The sequence below is a fragment of the Thunnus albacares genome, chromosome 4 (assembly GCF_914725855.1).
Source record: "Thunnus albacares chromosome 4, fThuAlb1.1, whole genome shotgun sequence".
NCBI lineage: Eukaryota > Metazoa > Chordata > Actinopteri > Scombriformes > Scombridae > Thunnus > Thunnus albacares.
In genome coordinates, this window is record NC_058109.1 from 4,073,867 (window position 1) to 4,086,014 (window position 12,148).

The window sequence follows — 12,148 nt, forward strand, 5'->3', positions numbered from 1 at the left end:
CCCAAAATAACAAAGAAATCCCCTGGAAGCTTCCTGGAAGGCTGATAACTGGTTTAAAGTGTCTGAATCTGATGACCCTCACATAAAAACTCCTGGTTTGGTTATTCAGGCTTTGCAGTTTTACATTTCTCTGAGAAACCATGTCTGATGGCATCATGGAGTTCCAGTAAATAACTGGCTCTGCAAAACACTGGAGTTTAACTATACTGTGTGAAAGTAAGATGTAAATGCAGTCTGAGTTTGATTTAGAAGTTTGATTTGTGTCCAAACTGAGGACTAAACACAGAGCTGAATGATCAAATGTGAATTTGTAGGCTAAACATCATGTCAACTACTTTGAGCCACTTCATACGTCTTGAACATGTGATGTCGGTCAGGATTGGAAAAAGCCAAGGCTAAATGCACTGATAGATTATTGAACGGGTCCCGGAGGGATCGGGGGGCCACAAAGCCGGTGCCTCTGTGTGATGGTAACATCTCTTGTTGGACAGTTAAACTGCTTAGTTCCAGTCTTACTGCAGAACAGAAGGAATAGTCTTTACATTCACTTTGAAAATGTCACAACAGTTAATCCATCATGAACCCTCAGAGGAAGAGTTTGTCCCCACCAGTGGTGGAAGACGTACTCAGATCCTTTACTTAAGTAAAAGTACCAATACAGCAATGTAAAATATCCCATTACTAGTAAAAAGTCCTGCATGGTAAATCCTTCTTAACCCTCCTGTTGTCCTCGGGTCAAACAGTATCCTGACTAAGAAATTGTGAATTATTTTAACCATAGTTGAGATCAGAGGAAAAAACAGCACATAATGACACCTGTTGTCCTCCTGGGTCAAAACTGACCCGAGGACAACAGGAGGGTTAAGTAAAAGTAGAGAAGTATTCACAGCATACATAAAGTATAAAATGCATGATCTGTTTTACTTGGAGAATCTAGATCTGAAAAGTTATAGTATAGCTGAGAAATAAATGTAGTGGAGTAAAAAGTATAAAGTAGCATAAAATGGAAATACTCAAGTAAAGGTACCTCAAATTTGTACTTGAGTGAATGTACTCTGTTGTAATGAGCAGCAGCCACTTCCCGGATTCATTCACTTATATTTTAGTGTAAATATATCTGGATATGAGACACAAGCAGGTGTAAATGATATACTGATACAAGAAAACAACTAAATCTGTGTTCATGTTTAGGATGGTGTTAAAACGTGTTTACATCAGTAAAGTTTGTTAAGAGAGAACTAAATAAGTATTCTCAATTATTATCAGTTGTGACACAAGAAAAAAATGTGTCTAAAACTCTTTAATTATATTTGTGAATATACCAAAATTTACTGAATGGGCCTTTAACCTGAACATTTTGACTTTGCTAGCTAGCTGACCTGCCAGCAGTCTAATTGAATTTAAGGCTAATGTGGAAATCTATATGGTCAGTCAGTATATATTCTGCTCTTGTGTGATGGCGTTTGCAAGTCTGCGTGTGTTACATAACATCCTCTGGTCCTGCTCGTCAGTCAGGGACACTTGGTGCATTGTCAGCAGCTCAGTCTCCCAGAGTTTCTACCCATATCTGCAGGGAGAGCAGCAGTGAAGCCAAAGAAAGCAAACCGGAGCTCCAGAGATGTATACGTTACTCCATTTATAGAGACAGAAAGACTGCTAACAGCCTGTCAGTTTCTTAACTCCTGCTTCACTCTTCCTGCCATGCTTAAAGGAATTCTCTGAATTCTATTTGTGTCTTCTTGGTTAGTTTTACTCATCAATTAATGTGAGAACTGACTCCAAATCCATCCATTTGTCTTGTGTGTGTGAGCTATGATTTATGCTCTGCTGAGGGGCAGCTGCTGGCATTCATGCAAAGGTGAGAAAATGATTTGCAGCCACTTCACAGCTAATAACTAAGTCTGACGTGTTGCTAACAAAGCCTGACAGTTTTATGTAGCAGATTTACACATGATTCAAACATCGCAAGCTTTTTTAAACTACCAGCCACTCACGTTACTTGTTTCTATAGAAAAGGAACATAGTGTGCAAAGAGAGACTGAGTGCTGCACAGCGAAATATCACCAGCAGTGGAATTAAAACTGATGATATTTAACTTTTAAAGTCTGTGAATCTACAGGCCAATACAACAACATTATTCTCATACTTTAAGCTCAGTCTTCTTTTTTTTTTGTCGCCCACTATCATTCAACATATACTGAAGAAGCACTGAGCATCACACTGAATGATGCACACATGGATGATAAAAAACAAGCAGTTATAATTGTTTATTATCTATTATTGTAGTAACACTGCAGAATTTTTTAAAAAATATATAAAAGACTTAAAGGATATAGCTGGCAATTTTACTATATTTTTCTTATTGTCATCAAATCTCATGTTTGGAGCCAAACCAACAATGAACTGATCTACTTACAACTATTATGTGTCTATGCAAACATTTCTTAAAAACACAAACATATTTAAGTAAAATATCTGCATTTATGTGACTCAAACCTTTAAATTATTTCTCACAAAGTTCCAGTTTAAAGTCAATGCAGAGCAGATGAACTTCACGTCGGTCACTGCGCTTTCATTAGCTGAAATGTCCTCTTTCTCGCGCCCTGGAGCGTTTGGCTTTAATTTCCTTTATGATCCCAGAGTCCTGACGCCCTTTTTAGCAACATTTACTTTGGATCACTGATGGTGAACATTATAGTTAGTCATACTTATAGAGTTGGAATGAACAACATGTACAGGATATGCATATTTTGCACAATTTTAAACTATTTAACACCTTGAAAAACATTCTTTAACTTACATCAAAGCCACTGAAACAGTTTCAACCTATCATAAAAAATAATCCTCTGTTGATCCCAAGGGGGGAAATAATAGTAAAATTCCACAAAATTTTTTCATGACAAAGTAAGAATATTATACAAACACTCATTCTAATAGAATAAAGTAAAGCCAGTGCAGTGGTGACCAAAAAAAATCCATTGTGATCAATCCAACAGTTGTGTTCTGGCTGTTGTAGCTCAGATTGTTTATTGTTTATTTCTGAGAGGATTCCCATCAATGTCCTTCCATCCTGGGGTTCATTAGTGCACGCAAATATACATAAAAAACTTAAATTACAACAAGAATACAAAATAAAACAGAAATATAATAATTAATAACACAGTTAGTGTAAAACAAGACAGAAACTGGTAAATAACCATATAACTGTGGAACTTCTATTCAAGTTTATGATGCTGTGATTGTTCATTAATCGTTGGTCTACTTTAACCTCTGAAGAAAAGGACATCAACACTGACCAAAAGTACAAAAACAAATTACAGCCATAATTAAAGCTGCAAGCAGCATTGAACGGGCCTTCATGCCCTTGCTCTCGAGCACATTTTGGCATTTAATTAGTTAATTTTTACATTTTATCAAATTTTTCACCAGACCTGATGTGCGTTTGGCGAGTTTTTGAGCATGTTTAGGGGGTCAAATTTAGAGTTGAAGTGGCGGATAAATAAAGAAAGAATAATAATAAGAAAGAAACAAACACACGAAATACAATAGAGTCTTCGCCCTTTGGGCTCAGGCCCTAATTATGACCTGAACTAAGTCATGACAGTCAAACTGCTTCCTTTGTTTTAAACTGTTATGTTCAGACAGATGCAGTTAATGAGCTTATCTATATCTGGTCAGGAAATGAGATGAAGGGACACAAAATCATCCTTAATGTAACAGTGAAGCTGAAGCAGTGAAGATATATTCAGAGTCTAGTATGAAGCAAAACTTCTTGACTTACAGTATATATTGTCTGATTAGATGCTGATGAGCTGCTGTATGTCTTTGGAAAAAAAAATCTTGTTTGGAAATTTCAATACAGATTCAGACAGAGGAACTGGGAAGTGAAGCTGTGACCTTTGAGTTATACAGGATTGTGTATGTTTCCACTCCTGCCCATACACTCATCCTACACTGACCCGCTCTCTGTCTTTGAACTCATTTATTAATTGAGGCGTTCCCTGCTGGAGTGTTCGCTGTCGAAGGAACAGAAATATCTCCTGAACTCGTTGACTGCAGCTGTTGTCTTATCTCATGTGTAATGAGATAATGTGATATAGAAATTATATCACAGCAGGTGTTTGTTACTGTACTGGAGCCAGAACTCTGTAGACCCAACGGCCATTTGGCAGCGGCAGCGTGGCTCACTGATGTGTTTTTAATTGTTTTTTGGACACAACGGAGGTCTACAGCACAGAGGAATAGATATATCAGGCTTTGGATACACACACAATACTTGTAAATTGGATCAATTCATTGTTGGTTTGGCTCTTAAATGGCCACCGATAACTGGTAGATGCTCCAACTGACTTCTATTCAAAAAGCCTCAACTTCTCTCTAGAAATATTAAGTTGATCATTTTTTTCAACGAGTCATTATGGTCTCAATCTCTAAATTCAGGTCCTCTTATAAGTGTGCTGGTGGTCATTTTGGAAATTATTGCTCCGTTAATAAGATTTAAAGACATATAGTAACTTTGATGTCTGACGTGTGAGCATTGATTGACAGCTGTGATTGACAGTTGGCTCACCTGCTGCTCTCCCCAGCTACGGGACTCACACTGAAGCAGACTATTGTTGCAATATTTCATTAGGTTTAATGTAACTTTATAAAGATACTCGCCCTGTTAGCACAAATTTAGCTTAAGTAGCTAACATTAGCCCAAGTGTGCACCCAGTAAGCTAGCGTTAGCTTGGGTCTGGGGTAGTGGGGCTTGTTTCCAGAATGTGTAAGGCAACATCCGGATTCCTTATCTGGAAGGTCCTGGCACCAAACGGAGAAGATGTACACAGCCTGAAGTCTATGCTCTGCACATTAGATTTGTTGACAGTAAGAAAAATATAGTAAACTGACAGCCTTATCTTTTAAAGGGTCAATTAAACCAAATTAGAAACTATTATTTTACAATTTTATCTACTGAGGTTTTACAATATCTGTCTCTTCTGATCTCTATCTGATTTCTGCTCCCTCTTTGGTACAATAATGAACAGAAATTTGTTTGGGCATTACTGTGAATTAGCATCACAAAATTACTTTTGAAAAATTGAGCAACAATGGGCCTCAAATAAAAACCGCTCACTCATACTTCAGACCTGTCATACGAGTCATGAAGAGGATTTTTTATTGTCATATTTCCATTTCAGTAGTGGCTGTAAACAGCAGCCTCAGGGTGTTTCTGCAGCTCTCTGTCCAGTATCATCTTGAGACAGTGTAACATCAGCTACTGTAGGCTGTAATATTCTCTCCTCTAATATCTCTGTGACTGTCACATGACACCTCTCATATTAATCATGGAGCATTTTGCTTTAGAAAGATGTTTTTTTTTTTTTTGCTCTGGTGGTTGCCATAAATGGACATTTACAAAACATATGAAAATGTTCTTGCATGAGGCTCAATGTGTTTTTCCAAATGAAAACTGCCCCAAACCTTCCACCAAAATGAGTTCTTTTAATTGCTGAAGTCGCTGAATCATACTTGATTTCAGTTATGTTAATGTTTTGTTTTGGGAATCATCATCTAAACACTGGTCTGATATAAAACTGATCAGGCTGCATCAATTATTGAGTCCGTGGTGTCCAGACTTTAACCTTCATTCAGTTCAATTCTAAAATGAGTTATTTAGCTCAAATCTTACCTTAGATAGAACATTGTGTAACTAAATTCAGTCAGATGTATCAGTGTTGACATTATCAGTTCCAAGACACAAACAGCGCAGAAATTTGCCATGTCAGCTGGATGAAAAGGAAATTAGAACAGAAAGAACAGGTGCTGTTTTATTATCTACAGCTGAGCAGAGAGACTCTTGAACATTCGCACGCTCACGTGCACACACACTCAATCTGTTGGCCCTTTAGCTCGGTCACATAAATTTGTTTGGCCCTTTAGCTCGGTCAGATAGAGCAGCATCAGGTGGTCATGTGAGCGAAGTCTCCAACAGAGAGCCAGCGAGTGTGTGAGCGTGAGAGAAAGTGTGTATTACAGTAAAATGTGAGTGTGAGTGTGTGTCATGGGAAAAGGACAGAATTTGAGGTGAATTTAGCCACAGGGTTCAGCACACAACATCTCACATCACTTCCACATTAACTCATACACGCTTTCTTTCTGTTGTTTTTGAGGACAACTCGTGAGCAGCTCAACCGCTGCCTGTGTTTGATTTCACTGTGTGTCCGTCTAGAATAGTACAACTAGAAACTAATGGGGTTTTTTTGCAGTTTAACCAGCAGGATAAAGCAATAAGCAGGTGATCAAATGTCTGCCCATTTAATCAGCTTGCATGCTAAGACAACCTTTACAGAATAAAATAAACATTCAATGAATTATTACTACATAAATATTCAGGTAAAGTTTATCAGCAACACCATGTCTCATATTCAAACCAAATTTGGAAGTCAAGTGTCTCAATGACAGTGACTCATTAGTGGTAATTTCACTCTGCGTTAGTGGGTAAAACTAAAAAGTCCAACCAATAAACATCTTTTTAATCAAACTGTCCTTTAAAATCACTGCTTTTCTTTCTATAACCAGCAGCAACATTAGTTAACACTTCAGATTGTCAGATACTGATGATTTTAAAAGGAAATACATCACATTAACCTTCCTGTTGTCCTCGGGTCAGTTTTGACCCAGGAGGACAACAGGTGTCATTATGTGCTGTCATCAAAAAAATTTAAATTGTTTTAAAACAGTATCCTGACTTAACTTTTACATAGTCTGCCATAATTCATCAACATATTTTCCTCTGATCTCAACTATAGTTAAAATAATTCATAATTTCTTAGTCAGGATGCTGTTTGACCCGAGGACAACAGGAGGGTTAAAGAAGTAATTATACTGTTTCATCAGACATTTAATCATATGTGATGATGCTGCAGATTAAAGGCTACAAGATTAAAACATCAGATGATCTCAACAAAATATCAACATGATCTCATTGTTTTTCCTCCGGAGGTTTCTTCCATTTTTCTCTGTTAATATTTTTTTGAGGAGTTTTTTTATCCGCATTGACGGTCTAAAGATGTCGTATGTTGTACAGACTGTAAAGTCCTGTGAGGCCAATTTGTGATTTTTAATATTGGGCTACATGACTAAAAAATAATCATTAGTTACAGCCCTACAGCAGATTTCATAAAGACAAAAGTTCAATAATAAGTTAATTATTACAGTATTGCTCTAAATTAGCAGATGACAGTAAACATTGAAGTGTGGACTGATTCTGAAACTCTTTCTGAGTTGCAGTGGTGATGATTTCACCTTTACAGTGAAGAGATCCTTCACACTCACTCAGGTTGTCATCAGGGCTGTAGGATGTTATAATATATAATGTTTGAAATATGTCATGTTTGTTTATAGCTGAAGATTGAAGGCACATCCAATCATTGATGCTCCTTTGATTAATGTGCACATATAATGCATACACAGTATGTATTATAGGTTACATGAGGAGGATAGTAGGAAAATTCAAACTACTGAAATACTTTAAAAACTTTAATTTCATTTTTTGTGCCTTGTTTGTAACCTGTTCAATTCCACACTCATGTTATCTTGCAGGAGGTCTCATTTATTTCAGTTAATGACATAGTTTTATTTCAGCTTGGACCTCTTTATATTTCTTTATATTTTCTAGTACAATCACGTCACATCTCTTAAACCAATATCTACATGTATTTTGCTCTATTGATTTTTCTCATCTCACATGTCACCTACTGCTTTTGAGGATTTTTTAAATGTCTGGTACCGTCGAATAAGTCAAAGCCACCTCAGCTAGATTAAATATTTGAAGCCAAATACAGTCTGGTTTAGCCTGGCACCACACAGACCTCCTCAAACTCTCTGTCAGAGCCAGGACGACACTTACTCGCACTCAGTTTTATTTACCCAGCACTTCAACAGCCCCAAGCATTTAATCACTGGTGCAATCTACACCAGAAATGGTTGTCAGTATGTAAAAACCATCATTTAGAACAACATCAGTCACTGAGTGCTCACAAGAGTCATGATACAGGATATAGCAGGATGAGACTTTGTTTGGATTGAAACTGCTACCTGTATACCTTGATGAAGGACTTCACTAGTTTTAACAGTAATAAACCAACAAGTGATTGTTGTTTGGTGCAATCCATCATGTATTTTAGCTGAATTCAGTCAAACAAACAAAGTAACTGTTGAACTCCTCACAAATAACCAGGGAAGCTCTTGAATGGATCACTGCTGTTAAATGAGGATATACATATACAAAAAGACTTTCTTGAACGGTTAAGTAATTTAAACCTGCATGAACTGATTGCCAGAAAACACAACTCTGACATATTATCACCTTATAAGGTTAGCAACTTGTTAGCAAACAGTTGCTTATTTCCACATCCAGCAGTCATGGAGCAACATTATCATTCATTTGGAGTCGTGTTTCTGTCCAATACTCACTCTCTTTTAGCTCTGTTTGCCTTGAGAAAAATATCTGTTTTTTACTTATTGAATGTTCCACCGTATTCACCGGCTAGTTGCTGTAATGGTGTAGGTGCATGATGTGGAGGCAGCCTCAGACACCATCCTGATGAAGGCGGGATAGCCAAAAAATATTTGGTAAATAAAGCATGGTGTACTGGAAAAGAGCTGTACAATGTGTTCTGATGTGTATTTGATGCACCAGCTAGTTGCTAACATTGTCTGTCTGCTGTTTGGTGCTGGGTAGGAAGTGAACAGTGGGTTAATTAGAGCTATGAGCTAAAAGCAGGACAGGAGCTGCAGAGTCTTTTATTGTGTGGATTTGTCACTACAAGCAACCCCTTTCACATTATTTGAATTATCTGATCCACTTTTAATAAATGAAAATATAAATGAATGCAGCTGCAAGGAAAATAACCTCTGAAAACTCAATTTTATTGCAGGTTTGACACTTTTTATGGAGCCATGGTCAGTGAGGAACCACCATTGTGTTATTTAAAGAGCAATATCAGCCCAGTGTTTTGCTCAAATAAGCATAATGATCTTGCCGTTTTACATTATTTACATCTGATGACAATATAGAAGAGAAATAAGAACTAAAACAGCCAGCAGTAGATATTATACAGTCGTCTGTGCTCAGAGAGAGCTCATACACTGTCAGGCTCAGCTGGCTCCGCAGTAATAAACTGGTATGAGGTCGTACCCTCCACACAGGCACCTCCTGGCAGTCCTCTCTCACTCCTCCGAGCCCTCCGCTGGCCTCAGCCCTCCCACTCCGCTCAGTACCACCTCGTCCTCTCCTCCACAGCCAGGCCCACCCCGCCTCTAACTCCTCCCCTCCTATTCAACACCAGTCAGCCCCCTCCACGTCCTCCAACCCACCAGTCAGACTCCCCTCAGTCACAGTCCTCCATCTTCACCACAATCAGCTCCATATAAGCTCACCTGTGGTAATTAAAACAATTAAGCCTCCTGCACACTCAGTGCTCATTAAATTAAAACTGTTAATGATTTAACTAACAGAACAAAGGTGGAAATACTCAAATCTGTTTATCAAGAAAAATTAGAAACACTTAACACTGTATTATTACAATAAATCCATTTGGTACCTTCATTTTTAAGGACGGTCTTTCAGTCACAAGAACTTTGATATATTGTTTGTTATGAAGTTATCCTGCATTTTATATGGAAAAAGTAAAATATTTTATTTAATATCTTATTTATTATTTTATATCACAATGGTTTTCCTCTGGGTGAAAACAGAAATGACCCTGAGGAAGACCAGTGTACGTTTGATACATGTTGGTTTGGTTTTCATGATGTTCGTCTGAGCGCCAGGACACTGAGCGGGTCGTCTGCTGACCGCAGGATTGACGGTTTGATCCCCGGCTCTTCCTGTCCATGTGTCAAAGCCTCCTCAAACAAGACACTGATGGTCATAGTGGCTCTGCCGCCATCAACGTGAGCGTACACGTGAATGAGAGGCAAAAATTGTAAAGCACTTTGTCCATTAATGCCAATATAATAAAGGCTTTTTAAACTTTTGTGTCCTGATGAGGCCTTGACTTTTTTAAGAATGAATTGTTTTTGTCACATTGTTGTCAGATCCAAAAAGCTGATTGAGTTGAATGTTTAATTGTGCATCTGTACATGTGTTTAATCTCTTTCTGCTACTTCAGAGCACAGTAGCATTGTGTCGGTCACATAAAGACAGAATACAGTGTTGAAGTGAGTCAGTGACGTCTGCAGAGTCTGTATGTTTGTCTCAGTCTGACTGACCACAAACTGAGCTCAGAGAGAAAGTATGTAAGAGGATGAGAAGAAGTAACGTGTTTGACTGTTGACGTGTGTGAAATGTCTATGACTGTACATGTGACTCGTGTGTGTGTGTATGTGTGTGTGTGTGTGTGTGTGTGTGTGTGTGTGTGTGTACTATCACTAATCTTCCTGGGCAGTAGTCCTGCGGGTAAACGCTTCCTGCCAGGAAATAGGTTCGTTTTCAGAGTCAACACTGTGACACACACACACACACACACACACACACACACACACACACACACGGTTAAAGCAATATTGTGGTGCTTTTGTTCTATAAACTGATTTTGCCATATTTGTAAGGACCACTTTACCTCACAAATGTCACAAAAAATTAAAACATAACTGATTCTAGCTGTTCTTTGTGTTTGAAAGGCTGCAGTTCATGTAGCATGATGTGAGTCGGGGTTGAACAAACATTTTTCAGTTCTGATATATTATATTTGTGATACTTTATCAATACGAATGTAACACTTTCTGTTGAGTTGCTGAGACCGTCGTATTTCCATCTTTTCCTTCAGACATTTGAACTCTGAATCATTTTACCTTCTGGCAGTTTATGACGTGAGTTTATGATGTTTATGTTGTGTGTTAAAAAGGTTTAAACACTTTATTTGCCTTCTCAGGGATGTATATTATGTCATAACTCTGTGTTGTGATATACTGTCAAAAGTGAAATGTACACTCAACACTGCCCACTGAAACAAGACAAATATACGCTGATGAAATGTGCAAAGTTGGCTCATTTTTTATGTGTAATTGGTAATTAATTCTGTCTATAACATCATGAGCCAACATCGACTATAAAATAACCTTTTTACACATCATGCAGCTCTAACTTATTTACAGTAAATAACCACTGCATACACACATCAGCAACACTCACACAGATGTCCACGTTTACTGAGAAAAAGATACAAAGATCAATCATGGGCTTTTAACAATTGATATTAGATCATTCAAATAAAAATAAGAAAATGTATTTTTTTTATCCAGTCCCACTGGTCAACCCAGTAAACCAGCCACCAGCCTCCTGATCCTAACAACCAACACAACCTGCACTTCTGTCTACAACATCATCAGCCGTTTCCTCTGTAACTCAGCTTTCTTCCTCAGTGTCTGCCATGTGTTAACCTCCACCCTAATACCCAGTTCAGTTAACAAAGGCAAAACTGATTTACCAGAAAAACCCCGACAGTCAGCCTCAACCGGACGGGCTTTTTTTTTTTTCCAACAACACTTGTCTGCATCTGCTGCTGACTCTGTAGATTATATCTGAGCTTTTTCCTCTCATAGGCTGTTTCTTCTCATTTGTTATTGTAATTTTCTGCAATATCATTATTTTCTTAAACTACCACTTAGAAAGAAATCTGTCAGAAATTCAGAAATACAACAGATCAGTGAGTCAGCAAAGTATTTCAACTTGATCACTTACTTTAAAATCTTATACAAACACAGTATTTTTTTCTCTAATATCTATTTCTTTATTGAATCTATTATGAATCCGATCAGTTTTGTACAGTTTGACTTCCACTCTCCTTTGACCCAAACACTGTTTGCTACCAGCTAACACTGGACCGTCACTTTCCAGCAGCTGCCCAACCGGATACACAGTGTTCTTCAGTGTGTGTGTGTGTGTGTGTGTGTGTGTGTGTGTCTATGTTTATGTAAATTAGTTTGTAGATTCATGCTGTACATCCATCTCTGTCCTACGTGAGGCCACTTGTGTGTGTGTTTGTGTCTGGTGACAATATGTGTGTTTGTGTTTTTCTTTTGTCTTTGTGTGTGTGTGTGTGTGTGTGTGTGTGTGTGTGTGTGTGTGTGTGTGTGTGTGTGTGTGTGTGTCTGTGTG